Below are 17,777 nucleotides of genomic sequence, written 5' to 3'. Positions count from 1 at the left end.
TTAGTTGATTCTCGCACGTTATTATTAGGCGCACGTTTCAATTCGCCAAATTATAGATTCTGTTATCGGGTATCGTACTAAGAATTACTGACTAAAACTATTATCTCTTTTCTCGCTCGACTCACCAGCTCACTGAACGTGAATGAAATAGGGAAAAATATAACGATGTTGTTATTAACAACCATCGTTATTATTAGCTAGCCGTACGAAACAACGAGTATGAAACAACATGTCAATTTCGAAATTAATCTTAGATTAATGCCCCACATTACCATTGGCAAGTGTATCCAGGATAGAGAGCCAGCGTAACGTTCGATACAGATTTCCAAAAACAAAAATAATCCGACAAGTGTCAGTTTTACTCTTTCGCGGTGAAACAAGTATTGCCGCAGCGACAAATGAGAATAGGCTTATCGTTAGTCTCCCTCTCTCTTTCTCTCTTTCTTCACCAGCTTGAAAACATATTCCGATCTGGTACTAGAATATTTAAAGCAATGTTGAACGTGTGTCTCGCGCGCAAAACCATCTAAATTGGACCTGACAAAGCGGAATAGAAGAATATCGAACGGCGCTAACAATTGCCTTATTGTTAGGCGACTAAAAATTCATTATCTACAGATTCGTTAACGAAAGCGCCTGTTCGAACTAACGAATTTCGGATTAGCGACGCATCGTGTGATTGCGAGGTGCGGAAGTCGAGCAAGAAATTCTGCAAAGGTAACTGAACATCAAGTTGAAACAGTAACGGAGTTATTAAGAACGACGAGTCTGAGCACGGGAGGATGTAAAGCTGGATTTACGCTGTTTCGCACTGGGGGATTGCTGCGGATGACTCGTGCCACGAGTGAGAGGGAAGCACGAAGTAAGGCCGGGGTAGGTACATATTTACACGAGTTCGGTGAATCAATAATAATCTAACGATGGTCTACGGTAGTCGAATAAAATATTTTCAATGGCTGCATTAAAATCTGTTTGAAACGTTGGAAATAACTCGACATCGAACATTATATCGTCTACCTATCAAGATTAACTCGACGACGACAAACTTTGACGAAGTAGAAGCAGATCGCAAATACCTGACTCGACAACGATCCATCCCCAGTGTACTTTCTCATTCGTCGGGCAATTGCCGCCCTTATCTCCGATAACGATTTCGCGAAAAGATATCGACGTCCACACGACCTCGTATCGATTCACCCGCTCCGATTCACTCGCCCTTCTAATCAAGAAACCAGCCTGAAAATGGTCCGCGATACGAAGAAACTCGATGGCGCTAGGCTGCGCGCGACTCGGTCTCGGTAAAAAACGCGCGCGCGTTTGTGCGTGCGTACGTGTATGTGTGTGTGCGCGCGTTTGTGTGTAGGTGTACGTGTGTAGTATGTACATGCTATGTTACGTACATAGGTATATGACGAAACACGTGTGGAACATGGGACTCGGGATGGTATATCGTGGTCTGCGGTTATCGGACACGCGATTTCATGGCAGATCGTGCCTAATACCGAAATGCGGATTTTCCGGGTATTTCGCGGCGGAACCGCGGGAAATCAGGACCATCCCGCTGTCCGTGGAAAACGGTCTATTAATCAATCGATTCGTGGCGGTAGGACTTAATATTATCGGAGATTTTGCTTGGCGAGATTTATTGCGATAACGCGAATGAAAAGCTACGTTTGACGAGCGGATATGTACCGCGTATCGAGTTGACGAGAAAATCCTGCTTTTCCTGTTTTTCCTTTCTTCCCTACAAAAGTAATTAAAAAACGGTGTTTTTATAATTCTCCATATAGATACTAGATAATAGATGATAGATACAAGATACAAGATAACTATTAATAGTAAAATATGATATACAAATACGGAAAGTTTCCGGTAAATCGTTTCCTATTTCCAAATGATCGCGAATCATAACTGTTTCGTCTACCGATCGATGTAGATTTACGTTTCATTTGACGAGATTTGTTTCGCGACGTGGTAATAAATTTTAGATAAGCGCCAACATATCCGAATGCGACACGCTTTCTTAACCAAATTGTCCGATCACGTTAAAAATTGTTGCTTCGAACTTGTGAAGCTGGGATGGCGCGTGACGCGACGTGTCGTGGTAAGTTTCCACTGACAGGATGTACGCGATGCGATACAATAACCGAATGAACCCAACCGATATAAATACCGATATAAATTCGTTAAAACGTTAAAGCGCTTTGTAGTTTTAGCGCGTTTAGCTTTACAGTGACATTGAATGTCAAAAGTACTAAAAACTTTACAAATATTTAATTGATATTATATGTTTCAATAAATAGCGTTAGCGGTTTTTCGGCATGATAGCTCCGTTAGTGAATCTAATGTTAATCGCTGGTCGCTAATAACACCGATGCCAATCAACGCGCTAAAGAAGAACACGAGTGTTGATGAGTGAAAGAAAGCTGATGTCAGGATCTAAGAATATCCATCAGCGATCGTCTGGGTATTAATCGCGTTGAGACGGAGATATCCACGATATTCTCCCAATATCGTACCTTTCTACCATCGCATCAGCACCACTTGATCTCTGTCAACCTATACACCGCACACTGTGAGAAAGGAAGACGGAGTTACATGTATCTAGAGTAAATAGAGGCGATAAGTTCTTGACTCGATGCCTGTTGGTCAAATGGATTTTCATACCGTCGGCGTTGTGGATCGAAAGTAGAGCGTCAGAAAGAAAAGAACGTGCATTCGAACAGATAGAAAATATATCGTATCGTCGCTGTTATCTCGTCTAAATAATCTGTTATTTTTCCGGAACACACGCATCCCCGAGTCACGCAGCGCCGGCCAGTTTCCTTTGCACGGTGCATTCCGTGAGACGGGAGTCGCGCCGAAATAACCGCGAGGTTGTTGCACCGCTCTGTAATAATAATACGCGGCGGCGGCGGCGGCGGCAGCGACTATGTCCTGTTCAGTCTTGGAAAAACGTGTTAAACGTGGCACTTGAATTTCATCCTCCCACGCCTGTCCCTTCAATAGTTGGAAGGGGGACACTGGATGGCGGCGAGAGGCGACGGTGTGCCGGTCTGGTTTAAAGCGTTGTAAGGTGTAAGTATAGCGTGTTCTCTGTTCGATCGAACGTGTTTCACGATATGGTAATCATTCGACTGTGTGAGAATTGGAAATGAAAAGAGTCGCGTTAGCTTTTTCCCAAAAATGAAATGTCGGTAGTTGACTGACGTGATGTAATAGCGTTTTAAGCCGCGTTGAACAGTGTCGACAAAATACGAAGAAGCGTTGCCGGAGTTTTTTAAAGAGCTTTCGAAATAGCTTAAATGCCGATAGAGAATTATTCCAAGATGGTGCCTTCGGACAACGAACTAAATTTAGTAAGCGAGCCCGAAACCGGCGCGATGCGAAGCGACGGCCAAATCACGATGTAAGTGACGAAACACCGAGAAACGCTTCGCCGAAGACGAGAATGTTCCCGGTTTCGAAACAATCAAACTGTATCGTTATCATTATCGTTATCACCACCGTCGCGCGAAGCGAAGGGTGAGAATATCAACGAAGAAGGGACGGAATATGTGCATATCGAGCAATTTTTTATCTAATTGCAGTGTTTAATCGCGCTCATTGTGTCTCAAACTTTATAGAAAAGTTAATAAAGGGTCTTTTGGCATGATTTCTCGTTTCGACAGAAAAACGAAGCACGTTGCTCTCTCTCTTATCTCTCTCTTATTATCTGTCGTTATTCCCATCGATCACTTTTCATAACATTTCTCTCACTTTCTATTCTTAATCCGATTATCACTCGCGTCTAAAATTGCAAATGCAAAATTAATTACTGCGTCCCATCACAGCCGGATAACATTTCTAACCTCTCAATTCAATCGTAAGAACTAATTAACCGAAACGTTCTCTCTCTCTCTCTCTCTCTCTCTCTCTCATATATATATACTAATGAATAAAGAAAATAGCTAACAAAGAAAATGCAAGGGGAACGAGCAAAAAGAAAAGAGAACCGACGAATGTTATACCGCCGTGCATGAAGGATTTCTATAAAAATTGTTTTCGCATTATTTTTAATTCTATAAATATAGAATTAAACCTCCATTCAAACATCGTAGCCAATATATATATATATATATATATATATATATATATATATACATATATATATACATATATCGATTCGTACGTCATTTGAATGTAAATGATTTATCCTATCGCAACACCTAACCGAGTTAATTACACTTATTACAGAATATTAACGAGTCTCGTGTAATTTCGATCGGTGGTTTAATCATACGCTATGTAACCACCGGCTCTCGTCGGACGAGTCCCGATTAACAAATCCCCCGGCTAATTTGTTAACAGGTTAAATTCCGTGCAGCTGTATCGCCGTTATGGAAGCGGCCAAGCCGATTCAGTTTGGAATTTCCCATTGCGCTCGCAGCGATGCAATTACGCAACTTTAATGTTAGCGGAATATCAGGCATCGTCTCCAGCTGGGAATTTCATGGTTCGATAGCGATATTAGCGAACGCGGGATTGCCGGTTGGACCAGCGTGATTTTCGCAGATGGTAACGTCGTAGTCTGAATTAAAAGATCGGATCGACGACGAAGGTCCTTTTTCGTCTATGCACGCTTCTGACTGCATGGATTTTAAAACTCTCCAAGTGCTTGAAAATGCTCGATTCCACGTGCAAATACGGCATTGCGTTTCCCAATTAAAACGTAACAGTTAGGTTTCAGAAAAGGCTTTTTTGTTCCTTTAGTAGCTATGTTTTATTATATATAGCTGCTATCATATATCCTTATATTTAAGTATAACACGTACTTTCCACTTCCTACGCTAATCTATCTAAAAAATCGAATCATAACTCGTACGTAGAGATGTTAACTATTGAACAACGACCCCTGAACAGCACGGGGGTACGTATAATTTTAAACTTGCGAAAGATTTATCTACAAATGACTATAGCCAATCGCAAATCTTATTTTCTATTCAACGCTACAAGTATACATATATAACAAAGTGTATACATATATATACGCAGTTATTCGATAGGCAGATATAAATCTTAGTCTAATGGAAAGGAAAAGTAGAAAACTTTTACCTAAAGGCGACGACGATGGCACACCCCTTGATGCTGTCGCAGTGATCGTTGACGACGCGGCCGTATCGTAACATTCGTCTACGATCTACACGGCTGCTTACTGTAAGAAAGCGGCAGCCGCGCGCTTATGATCTTCGCCGAAAAGCCGAAGCATCGATCGAAAAGCGTACGTGCAGAATACAGCAAAAACGATAGCCAAGTCTCTCGATTCACCGTTGTCAGCATCCGTCGTTGAAGCCATTTCAAGAAATATTTATGTGTACGTATGTACATTGTACATACTTTACCATATCATACGCTCACCGCTCCTACATGCCATACTACGTGCCATACTGCGTCCCACACGAGCTAAATCTCATTCGATCAAACGAAAGGAAGCGCAACGGTTGCAAAATTGTGAATTTGCCTGCACCAAACATTTCCAGCCTCGTCCAAACAGGATTGGAAACGTTCGAGCGTTTCAAGTTCGAACTAATTGAATTTACTCGAATCACGAATTTATTTTGCGTTCGAAGCCCATTGCCTGGCACATGTTTCCCTTTCTCCGATCGTCTTTTCATCCGTTAAATTCTCGCGATAACGTGCTGTGATTACTAATTAAATTAATTGTAACGAAATATGACTTGCGATATTCACGTCTCGTTATCATCGTTAACATTTGTCCAAATGTCCTCGAGTTAGCTACCAAACTCGATAAACAACTCAGGAGTATAGAGCATGTACGTAAAGAGAAGAATAAAAAAAGTGCTGCTCGAGTTTGAAAGCTTTCGTGTGACACGAAACTTGGAAGAGCAACGCGTTAATACGATAAATAGAAAAAGGAGCCTTCGGCAATGGCGCTGCATTGAGCATCCGTAACATGGAGTGAATTGTAAATGTATACGTATATACATATGTATATGTAAAACCGAGAGGCAGGTAATTGCGCTACTATCTGTTTTCTTCGAGAGCAAAGTCGATATTAATCCGGTTACAGGGGGTTAAGAGATTATCTATCAACGTTCGGCAACGAATAACGACAGATCAAATCAGATAGAATAAATCGGATAATGACAGATCAAAGAAAGAAGACGGATCGGAACAAATAATGTATGTAACGTTTCATTTTGAATGTTAGCCGACCTAACGTAAACACATTAAAAATGAAAAATCGGGAGAAAATCGTCCGACCGAGTGGATGTGCTTTCTAAATCCGCCTACGTGCAAACTCTTTTCTTTTCATGTGAAAAGCCGCTGGAAGAGTGGCTAGTAAAATGCGGACGAAAAGTGCACTCCACGGATGTGTGGAAGAACGCGAACTGGCCCGCCCGACTACTTGCCTCCTGGGATTCGGCTATTATTACATTCGCGGCGAGAATCACGTGTACCACGCATTTTTTGCCAACATTTCGCTGATTTTCCGTAAAACAGAATTCGCCTTGTTTCAAAAAAAATCTTCTTATTTAGCCGATTCGTTGGAAATATTTGTTTGGTCCTTGAGCAAATATTGCAAACATTACGATGTGAAGCTCTATATGGAAGGGTTAATGGCTACCGTTCGTTAACAGCGCATATCCGCCGCGTATAATTCGTTGGTACAAGCTTTAAGTCAGCTACACAGGTTCCGGTAGATCTATGAGCGGGCGTAAGATACATAGGTATGCCTTTTCGGATTTACTGTGATACCGTATCGTGCGTACGATACAACTGTACGGATATTTTGACTACTGCAGGCGACCTGCCTGATCACATGCAAAAAATTGTTCGATACGCTTGTCAGGTCGCTGTAACAAATACATGCTTAATAAGAAATCTGTTGCGGCTAGAAAATTCGCAAATTACGTCTCGCTTGATATTCGTTCCTCGTTTTCTCGCGATATACTCAAATTTTTCTGCTAACGGTATATTTCACCCTAACTCGTATCTTTTTGCAGAAATTTCCAACGTCAGTTACCACCACTATGCCATGCTCCTGTTTTGCCATTGATATCAGGTCCGCCTCATTACAAATAGAAAATCCAAATGTTCCAAGTATTTCGAAATCTATACGCCTTCTTACGCTCTCGTCTGCCTTTTCAACCTCCTCTCGAAGGAGAGATTAGATTCGTTCGGGCACTCGAGCGAAAACATCATACCGAGAGAACAAACGAAAGGTAAAGCTTGATTCGTCGAGCTAAGTGAATCCAAATCAAACGATATACTCGCTTCTACGTTACCAAACCAAAGGGTTGTTCTCCGGGTCAAATAATTCGAAACGGAATTTGTAAACCAGGGCTGTCTATCCTCGAACATTGCGGATCCGATTCAACGTTTACCGTCGTAATCTAACGATCGTGCAACATAACGCAACATAGCGCAACATAACACAACGTGCCACTATTATACGCGAGAATATTAAAATATATAAAAAAGGCTAAACAGATTTGAGATTCAAGAAAATTTGTTCAATGTGTGTTTCCTGTCGTTCACGTTGCTTGTTCGTTTACATGCTAGTAAACATGCCTCGGAAGCTAGTCCTTGGAGAATGTATCGTTGGTGCATTTTGGTATCCATGTGGTAACGATTGACATAATAGCGTAACACGTGTGTGAAACATGTGCGGTGCCAAAGGAGGGATGCTGATAACTTGCAGGAAATTAGATACAGAACAGCCTGTACTATGGAGAAATGCGTTTGAAAAACGGTCATTTTCCATCTAGCGTTACGCGTTACGAGTCTTTCAAATATAGGTAACTGTCCTTATAACATGTATACGTAATATATGTTCAAAAGTTCTGTTTCAACTGATTGATTCTCACATAAAAAAAGGCACGAGAAATTCCCTAAAAACATAGTTATCCTTTCAAAGATCTTCTAGCCACTATCATCCTAAAGAAATTCAATTCTGACAATTGCAGCTGCGCGTCTTGCATGACTCATAAATGCAGCAATAAACACTACGCGCGTGCTAAGAATGCATATAAATAATTAATCAAATTCAAGACATAATTTATGCACCGCTGTACGCGCGCGTGCAGCAAATAAGTTTCAATTTCTTTCTGTTTCTCTTCGCTTTATATTTACGTATCTTGAAAAACGGAAAACTAGAAAGAAAAAATAATTTAACGACGAAATAAAAGATTATCGCTTTTTCAAAGTTCCGTCTCGCTCTTTTCAAACGAGGCGAATAAATAAAATAGAAAAATTTGTCCAAGGGTTAAGATCGCAAAATTGGATAACATAAAAAGATATTGATAAGCGACATTGAAAAATCATCGTAAAATACGAAGGCAACGGAGAATGCTTGATCGCAATCTGTTTTGCAAGGAGAAATTCTGACTCGACAAATTCTGTGGTTAATCGTGCCACTTTATTTCTAATTCCTTTTGAAAATAAGTCTCGCGGTGTATCGACTATGAAGGTGGATTTATGCGTATTACATATTCGTTCGGAGACGGAACGGTTACGGCTTACGGCATGGTTCCGTTCATTGTCAGACATTTCTATACCGACAACAGTCGGTAAATCGATCGGCATGCCTATGCAGCGCCGATCGACTCCCCAAGCGAAGAGACGTTTGTCTTGGCACTACCGAGCGACCGCTGGCCGTATTGGCGAATACCGACGCGGCCTTACGTCTCACACGCGTGCGGCAAGATATTCCGTGTCGAAAGTTGTCGGAAAGCGTCCAAAGTGTAAACGCGTACATTCGGATAGTACGCGTTATGTTGAGTATCACGATTCGGACATTTTCGATGGAACGACAGATAGACCGGCGATATTGTTTCTCACGTTTCCTTCAATACTTCTTCTACTGCTTAATGAAACGTATGTGTATATGTGTATCGTTCAAAAGCTGTGACACTTACGAGAGATAAATGTGAAAAGATTAACGAACGATATCCACTGTACGACACGAGACGGAGGAATATCCTTATTCTTCGTACCGTTTTCAAGCAGAAACTGACATCTACATTCCGACTCCGTGTCTGTTTGGGCAGAATCACGCCGTAACCGGTAATCGGTTTTTTTTTTAATTGCGTATCTGAACGGATAATATAAACGCATCTTAAGGAGTGCGTATCGTATAATACAAGTATTAACTGGTTAATGCTGTGCTGGTCAATCGTCGATACGAAACCTTTAAAACACAGTTATTCCGATAGATCCATGAGCATTTCTTTATTTCGATAGATCTTTTAATAACGACTTTTCCTCTTGCAATCTCTGGAATACATAGCGATTAGTAGTTCATTCAAACTTCAGACCAACGGCGCATATGGCAAAACTGTACATTAATTAGTTAAATTACAAGAGTAAAGTTATCAAAAATGATATTTACCATGGAAGAAACGAGCCAATTAACGGAATATTCGATGGGTTATTTGAGATTAATAACGTATGTGTTGGAAAATTGTATCAATTGCATCGAATCAAATTCTAAACGCGTATCCTTTTACCGTAAAAAAAAAAAAAAACGCGAGAAACAAAGATTCGCTGAATCGATCGAACCAGTTTGAATATCACGCGCAGCAATAATGAAAACAACGAGAGGATAAAATTGCCGGTGAACAAGAAGAAACGAGAAATATCTGCTTTATCTGTGTAGAGGTTCGCTTCGTTTAATTAATTAGCAACTCGCCGTTACGAGCAAAGCCCCTGACATTAAGTTTGCTCGAGACATGGCGTTGCGTCGATGGGGTTCACGGTCGAAGAACATGGTCGTTAATTTTTCGTCCACATGGAGTAAGAGACTAGGGTACCACCACCTATCGCACTGTCAATCAAATCGCCGACTTCGTTCTTCCAACGCCTTACGAACGACCGACCCCGTGTAAGGAGAAAACCTACTCGTAAAGATGGAAAATTTCATTTCATACCTTTTATCGGCTATCGTCGATAGCTTTGCGGTTAATGCTGCGCTGTTAATTGACGATCAACGATTAACGAGATACTGCGATCATCGATTTCGAGATATTTCGTATAAAGCCAGAGCCCAGAACAAGCGAGTCGAAAATAAAAATGTTAACACATTGGATGACTTAAGCCTGTGACCTTCGTGCTGCTGCTGTTTATTGAATCGACCGACCGCCTACTTTCATGCACTTGCCATGATCTCATCTCTGAATTCCTTCTACGGTATGTTTTATTATACATACATATACGTAATACGATGTCTGCAATAAGTAAGTAAATTCCATGCTTAACGAATATCGATATATCGCAGACATTGCTGGGCCCAAGGGTTATTATGTAGGTCATGCTGGAATGTTCTTGTAACGATAACTGCCGCGACGAGATTTACCTCGAAGCATGTATCGAGGCCAAGTTCCATGTAAAGGGATCTCTGGGTACCATGATACATACGTACAATTAGTATATGATATATCTGACCATCTGTAGCGTATCGGTAGATGTACGTATACACAAATATCTCAACATTTATCTATGCGAAACAATATCCAAATTATATTATATCAGTTAGATATAGTCAGGTGTGTGCGTCACAAATAACATTTTAATCTGTTTGTAACGAACGTAAGCAGAAATAATCAGGTTTTAATAATTAACCTTGCATAAGGGAAGATATTTTTAGAAAGTGTGACTCGAAAGAAATACAACCGATCCTGTTTTGACATTGTAAATCGAAAGAAAGTTTGGTACCACGATTTCGCCATATAAATTTTATCTCTCATATAATAAACCATTCTTTTAAAGCAATGTGCTAATCTTGAGAATGAGGTTAAAAAATGTCGTAAAAGTTAGCAGGCAGCGGGAGAAATTACCTTGTTAAAAAGACTGTTTGAATTTAAAACGTTCGTTCCCTTTTCTTTCGTTGCGTAGGGCGTACATGTATATGATAGTAGGTACATAGCTATACATATCTAGACGCCTCGGAGACAGAATGCGGATGTAACGATATTCCTTCCTACGATCTGGCGTCTCGGCGTTTCAACCGCAAAAAATCACGATACACGCCCGTGAAATGAGTCATAGGCGCCAGCGGTTCACGTACACATACCGCGCGGACGATATACGGTGGAAACGGAAAAGTTTCATTATGTTCGTTCGGCTCGTTGACAACGGGACATCGTGATTTATCGTTACGTGAGAAAAACACGAAGGCACGAAGCCTCGAAGGATCGAAGGTTCGTTCAAACAGGCACGTTACTTCTGTCACAAAGTTATTAATAAACACCATTCTGTCATTGCTATCGTGCAGCCATGATTGATCCACCGTTCACGTCGTGCAGCGTTCGCCTTTAAAATTTAAATGCCATTGGAAAAATATCACGGGAGAAAATTGGACGTGATGCGACACGATATAACTGGTGCAAATTTCGTCGGTCCAATCCGAACGTATAGTCACACCCATCTTAACGATCATTTTGTAAGAGTATTTTGAATCGAGTGCCGGCCAATTCCATCAACCTTTCTTGCTTTTCGAATCGATGTACGATCGAAACTCGATTATTCAAATCACAAGGGGACGATTGAAATCTATTGGTTGTTCGGGTTTCTCATCTTATATTCAAGAAACAGAAATTCGACCTACAGAGGTTGTGTACATATTCATTCCTTATAAGCGTATCAAATCGAATTTTAAATAATGAATATTAAATGCAAAGCAAACAAAATGTTCGTCTTTGTTTAAAACACGCTTCGTTCGATAATTTTTTATAGATGAACGAGAATCTGTGTGAACGAAACGTTGTGTGAAATGCGAGCCACGTATGAATAATACGATAGAGATAGAGATAGAGATAGAGATAGAGAAACGGAGATGCGTAACGAATCAAAGGACGGAAACCGTAGGTCCGAGTGACGAAAACTATGTGCGAGGGACAGGGGCACAGCGGGTCACGTATTATCAACAATAAATGTATGTTACGAAACGATTTTTCGTTGCAAGTAAATATTTATAAGTACGTACAGTATAGGTATATAGGTGTTGGTGCGTGCGTGCGTGCGTGCGTTTTTGTATATGATTCGTCGGACAAGTATGTAATATAAACAATCTATAAGATAGAACTGTAGTCTTATAAAAGCATTCAAAAAGCATTCAAACTACAGATATTTAAATTATCGATCTAATTGGACCGCGTCTCGACGTTGCACAGATCACGTCGTAACACGATCGTTTTTAGAGAAACGACTAGTTTACCTGGCTTTCGATTTCACGGCTCAACCCGTTTTGCTCGGGCATCAACGAGAAACGAGCATTCCAAGGAACCATCCAAGTCTTCCGATAAGGTAACGTCGTAGTTTTATCCTAAACTCGAGTATACTCGACACACACAGCAATGATGAAAACTGCACAGAATAAGTAGCTCACTGATACTGATACCGATATATCACAAGCATCGTGAATTCTAAATGTACCACTACACTGGTAGGATCGGTTTTCTTGAAATTCGTAACCGGTCGCATGCGGCGGCTGTTCGGCAGAGAAACGACCGAGACGTCGAACGATCGTCGGTCGACCGAGTTTCTGTCGCGTAGAGTGTCGCAGAGGAAACAATTTCGAGCGGAAGCCGCGCAACAGATTTCCCTAGCTCGAAACGGACACGTTGACAAACCAAGAAAGGAACGAACCGGACAACGCGACGCGACGAAACACCGAACCGGAGAGAGAAACGATACGTACGTCCGGAGCGCGTGGCGTGTGCGCATCGACTGCTAACTTCACCCAACGAGCATCGAGTACGATCTCTTGTCTTTCCATCCTAGTCGCACCGACGCGACGTGCGTGTCCTGCACCCGGTCGACCTTCTCTCTCGCGCTTCTTTATCTCTGCCTATCGTTACGTCTTCTCTTCTCCTCTCTTTCCTATACAGTTTCGCCCAGCCTGCTTAGGTCGCCTGTATCTGTACCATACGAGATATTCGATCTTCCTTTTCCATTACTTTCTTCTTTCTCTACTCGTGCTTTCTTTGTGTCGACAGATTTTCCATCTTTCTTCTCTCACCCCCGTCCACCTCCCACACCCACCCCCGACCCTTTTTAGTCCTTGTTCTACTAACGATAAGCGCTCTTGTGTGTTTCATGCTCGCGCTCCCACGTTGACAGGAAGATGCATCAGCTGTGTTCCGTTCCTACCCCGTTTCACGTAATACATCCCCATTTTCGTGATCGGCCGTTATTCGCGCGTTCGACAATACTGCAATCTGAGTGATACACAGACGTGAAAATTAATTTGATTTTCATAAGAAAAGAACAATACAAGTTTATAGTTTATAGTATGTTGTCTAATCGATCGATTTCCTTCTTTTAAATCTTATATGTAATTGAATTTCTCATTCGACCATGCATAATGTTAAACGAGAAACGAAAAAAGTTATTCTTCTTAGCGTCCAAGTTATTCAAAAAGAAATGTAGAATTTCAGCCTTTTCGTCGTGTCGATAAGAACGAGCGTTGATAAAAAAGGTCGCTGTGAAACATTTTTCCGACAACTATCTTACATATAGATATATGTATTCTGCAGACATAATAATACATTTCGTCAAGTATTCGTAATTTAGTAATTTGTAAGTTATTACACAATGTTATAAAATACAAGATATAATTATTTATTATCCGTTATTAGTATCGGAGCTTGTCCGTGAAACGACCAGGCCTCCTCTTATATTTTTATTTATCCCTTTCTCCTTTCTTTCGCCGTATTCTTACGGCCGACTTTCGTGCTATTTTCTCGACCAGTTCGTTCTCGCTCGGCGTAATAATAAAATTCTGGACGGAACTCGTGGAGCGAGTGGCACGATCGTAAAAAACACGATCCGCGTGCATTTCGACTTGCAGTAACAAAATACATACCTTGTGATACATAAGTGTATGGTATGTATCGACCACCGTCAAGGATTCGTTACGTAGAACGTTGTCGAACGAATCGTTTTCATGCGATTCATTTTTGCCGTTTTATCAACTGATTCGTAAAACGCAATATTGTACACGTTCGTTAATATAGGAAAACTCCTGTTTCATTTCTATTACACATGGCTGTTTCTAAACCTCGAAACGTTTTAACGACTTTTGTAGTGCGCAAAATACAAATATACAAATATACGCTCTATCATCTTTTCGCGAATGCTACCGAAATACATACGTAAGTATATCAGATTACTTAAATTTACTACTGATTTGCACGCTTTACTTACTGCGTACTATATTTTACGATTAATGATATTCTACTATTTCTAATATATACATATATCGTTTAACATTTTAAGTTAGTAAGTCCACGATTCTTAACTAAACAAAATAAGTAAGTAAATATAATTTCGTGTTACCACGTGGATAACGATCTCGAATTCTTCCCAATTCAGAGCGAATCATAGAAACACCCAATGACTTTCCAGAACCGTAACGACTTGCATAAGTATTAGTTATCGTGGTTGCGACTCGTCCCACAGAATTTCTGCTCGCAATTTGCGTATTAATGGCGTCCCACGGAGGTAGCGCTGCAATGACTTTAGCGGGTGATAAACGACATTTTACGACCGCCAGCCGTAGTGGTTTCTCCGTCGCGTCGTTGCGATTAACGGTAGGTAAAACATCGATGCACCCTGTGTGACCGCGCCATGTTTCGATACACGCGTGTACATTACCGTACACGCTACGGAGCATCGGTCCATGCTAAATAAGAACGTAACGTGTAATAGGGACGGCGAATCATTTTCATTCTTGCTAGTCGCGTCGGAACAGCGAACGAACATTAAGGAAGGCTACTCTGCTACACAACGCTGCTTTAATTGCAGGCGAGAGAAAAGAAAGAGAGACAAAGAAAGAGAGAAAAAGAAAGGAAAAAAGAAAGAAGGAAAAGAAAAAAAGAACGGTGGAGTCGCTTAAGAATGAATCCAACGTAACAAAGGATGGTAAAATTTTGTTCAGAAAATTATGATATTGGTACTAGGTAGCGCAGATAGAGTATTTCAGTGCTAGGAGTAAACGAATAAAGCAAGTATCTAAGTAAAGTAGGTACATATATTATAGGTAGCTATAATATTTTAGTATTATGTAGTACTTATTTAGTATTTGGTAGTATTCAGTGAGCGATGGCATTGATTCAAAAGAGACGAATTGGATCATTCGATGACACCATCCATCGCTTTCTGACAACGATGTGAGGAATCTTTTGTCTTAATAAAATACGACAGGTACGGTTCCGCGTAGAAGTAAAATTAAGGGGGTTTAAGTAAGTTATCATCTCGGGCGTTTCGAATTTTGCAGTGTTCCAGCGATTTTACGAAATCTGGCTGCAATTAATTCGTCGTTACTAATTATTGCGCGATAACGACGAGTTGCAGAAAGTATGTAAATTATCCAGATGTTCGATCGAGTTATCCGATTATGTTAAACCGTGATTTCTCTGCTTTTAACGGGCGAAAAATTCTTTCTTCTACGAGCAGCAATATTCAAATTGAAGATTGTTTGCCGGAATTTTTCTCTCACGCGTACAACACTGTCCAATACTGGCTATTGTTTCTTCAAAGTCTGTCTCAGCAACGAACCCAATTTATCTTCCAAGTCAGCGAAAACGTAAATAACCGACCAGAAGCGTTTTACGGAGCCAAAGGAACAGCGAATGATACCGGGGAACTTTTAATCGAAAAACTTGGAACAATGCGTTCTCGCTGCTTTTAGCAATAAATGCGATCCGACGAAAGCATTTTATTATTCTGTTCGTTGCGTCGCCTCGGGTCGGTCGAATCTCATAATTTCATCTTACTAGCGATCAACGACTCGGACCACGATTATTTGTTCCTTGGAGTTCAGTGAAAACGCTCGGCTCGTGCGATACGACACAGGTTGTAAAGTTACTTGATTTAACTCGTCAGAATCTTAATTTAGCAGCGCTCTTGACTGTTGCTTTCTTCTTTTCTAATTGGAAAGATAAAAGATCCATTGCGTCGTTTTGATCTTCTAAATATTTAATCCTTAGCCGATATCATTGATCCGTACGATCGTGCGTACGACAGGTTTCAGTTCGATAATCGTGTAGTTGTACCGGTGAAAGATCTTCGAATCTCGATACTGTTCATACGCGTCCCTAATAATCGCAGAAAAATGAATTAAACTTGTACGGCGATAGAGATAAATAACGAAGGATGTTAAACGGAAGCAAGGCTACGAGCGAGAAAGACGAGAGAACATGGATTCTCGTTGGGAAAATATTGGCCCGTGCACCGAGTGTATCGAGAATTTGCAAGCGAAAATACGGCGACGAGACGCAACGCGCGACACGATCCCTCGCGAGAGAGGAAGCCGCGCGACACTGAAGAAAAATGTTGTCGTAAAACCAGCGTAATGAACACGGGGCCGAGGCGAGAAGACACGGGTAGGGGTGGAGCGTAAAGGGCTGTATTACTTCTTTCCGGTCTTGGCCGTGTCGCATATATCGCGCACGATATTATCCGTTTCCGATAAAAGCGTCCCTCGGAGAGAAAGAGGAAACGACGGTATCGTATATATGCGTATCCGTTTTATACCTTTTTCTTGCCGCAAAATGCGCATAGATTCAGTTGCTGCGCCGCAGAAATTTGAAAAGCAGAAATAACGCACTGCGGTGTAAAAATCGTATTTAAAGAAAAGTACTATTTTTAAAGCGATGATCGTTGGACGCGTGAGGCAAATAATAGGAATATTGCAGATGGTAATGTTATTAATTATCAATAAGGTCACCCATATATCCTTAAGCGCATAGTCGATAATCAACGCTTACCTGTATTTCCTAATTAATAATTTCATTCGACTTTACAAAGGAACAACTTCCAAACTGTTTTTTATTTTCTTTTACTAAATTTATAGAGAAATAGCTTGATCACCGGCGATATATTCTAGTTCGGTTGGTCTAGACTATAAGCGGAGAGAAACGGCGCAAGGGATCTGCGTGCAGAAAAGGACGACGAACAAACGTGCAAAACGTCTTTCGATGTTTGTTCCTGCGCATTCACCTTCCAATTGGCAACACGAAATTACTCGGATATGAACCTCTTTTACGTTTCCAGGCCAATCGCGCGGCAAACGTTAGCCGCAAGCTTCGATCTAAACGAGCTTTCGAGGCTTTTCCGAGGAGCAAGCACTCGCGCTAGGACTTGCTTGTTTGCGCAAGCATACAAACCTCTTTTATCAAATTATAAATGGTGAATTATCTTGGTGAAACGTTTCCCAATTATATACATTGTTTTAACAAGGTGAATCGATCCATACGATAGAGAAAATTTTTCAGTGGCAAGCAATTAGTTTCACTTGTTGGAACAAAGTTGAACTATTTTCAAACGCATCTTTTAGATGGCAAACGAAGGGAATTAGGTGTTTCCAGATGTGTGAAATAAATTCGAAAGTGGCCCGGATGAACGCGAGGCAATCGGATTCAGCGATCAAGCGAATAACGGTGAACAAAGGGGAAACGTATAGGCTGCGATTTCTAGGCGAAACGGAAACAAAGGAGGATGGATGGATGATTCCTGCTCTTGCCTTGGTATTGTATTAAAGGTAGAGCCAAATGGGGCGGTATCTGAACATCGTTAATTGGCACGTGTTCCAACGTCCCGAGGATACTCGAAGCGTCTGGATACTAACTAGACGCTTCATGCCGTTGCACTGCATTGGCTAGGTTCGATCGCATCGGTGACACGTTCATCGTTCTCCGATGTGTTTTGTTTCCGGTAAACAATGGCTGGCACAATCGGATAAGTTAACTCTGGTTCGGAGGATTGATAACGGT

General features: G+C 41.1%; 1 protein-coding gene across 10 annotated transcripts in view; it reads right to left on the bottom strand.

The window, feature by feature from the left end:
• The window catches only part of C3G (C3G guanyl-nucleotide exchange factor), a 64,328-nt gene that overhangs the window by 20,427 nt on the left and 26,124 nt on the right, over window positions 1-17,777 (bottom strand). The window contains exon 1 of one of the 10 annotated variants that reach the window (XM_076617524.1): window positions 12,218-12,738. The exons of 8 other annotated variants lie outside the window; for them this stretch is intronic. The gene's annotated coding sequence lies outside the window, so the exon portion shown is untranslated. Of the gene's footprint in view, window positions 1-5,094; window positions 5,117-12,217; window positions 12,739-17,777 lie in introns of those variants that run through there. One more of the 10 variants, XM_076617526.1, reaches the window with a different exon arrangement.

The sequence above is a fragment of the Bombus vancouverensis genome, chromosome 3, assembly GCF_051014615.1.
Source record: "Bombus vancouverensis nearcticus chromosome 3, iyBomVanc1_principal, whole genome shotgun sequence".
Lineage (NCBI taxonomy): Eukaryota > Metazoa > Arthropoda > Insecta > Hymenoptera > Apidae > Bombus > Bombus vancouverensis.
The sequence above is the reverse complement of the archived record's forward strand: the minus strand, read 5'-3'. Positions and strand labels throughout refer to the sequence as shown.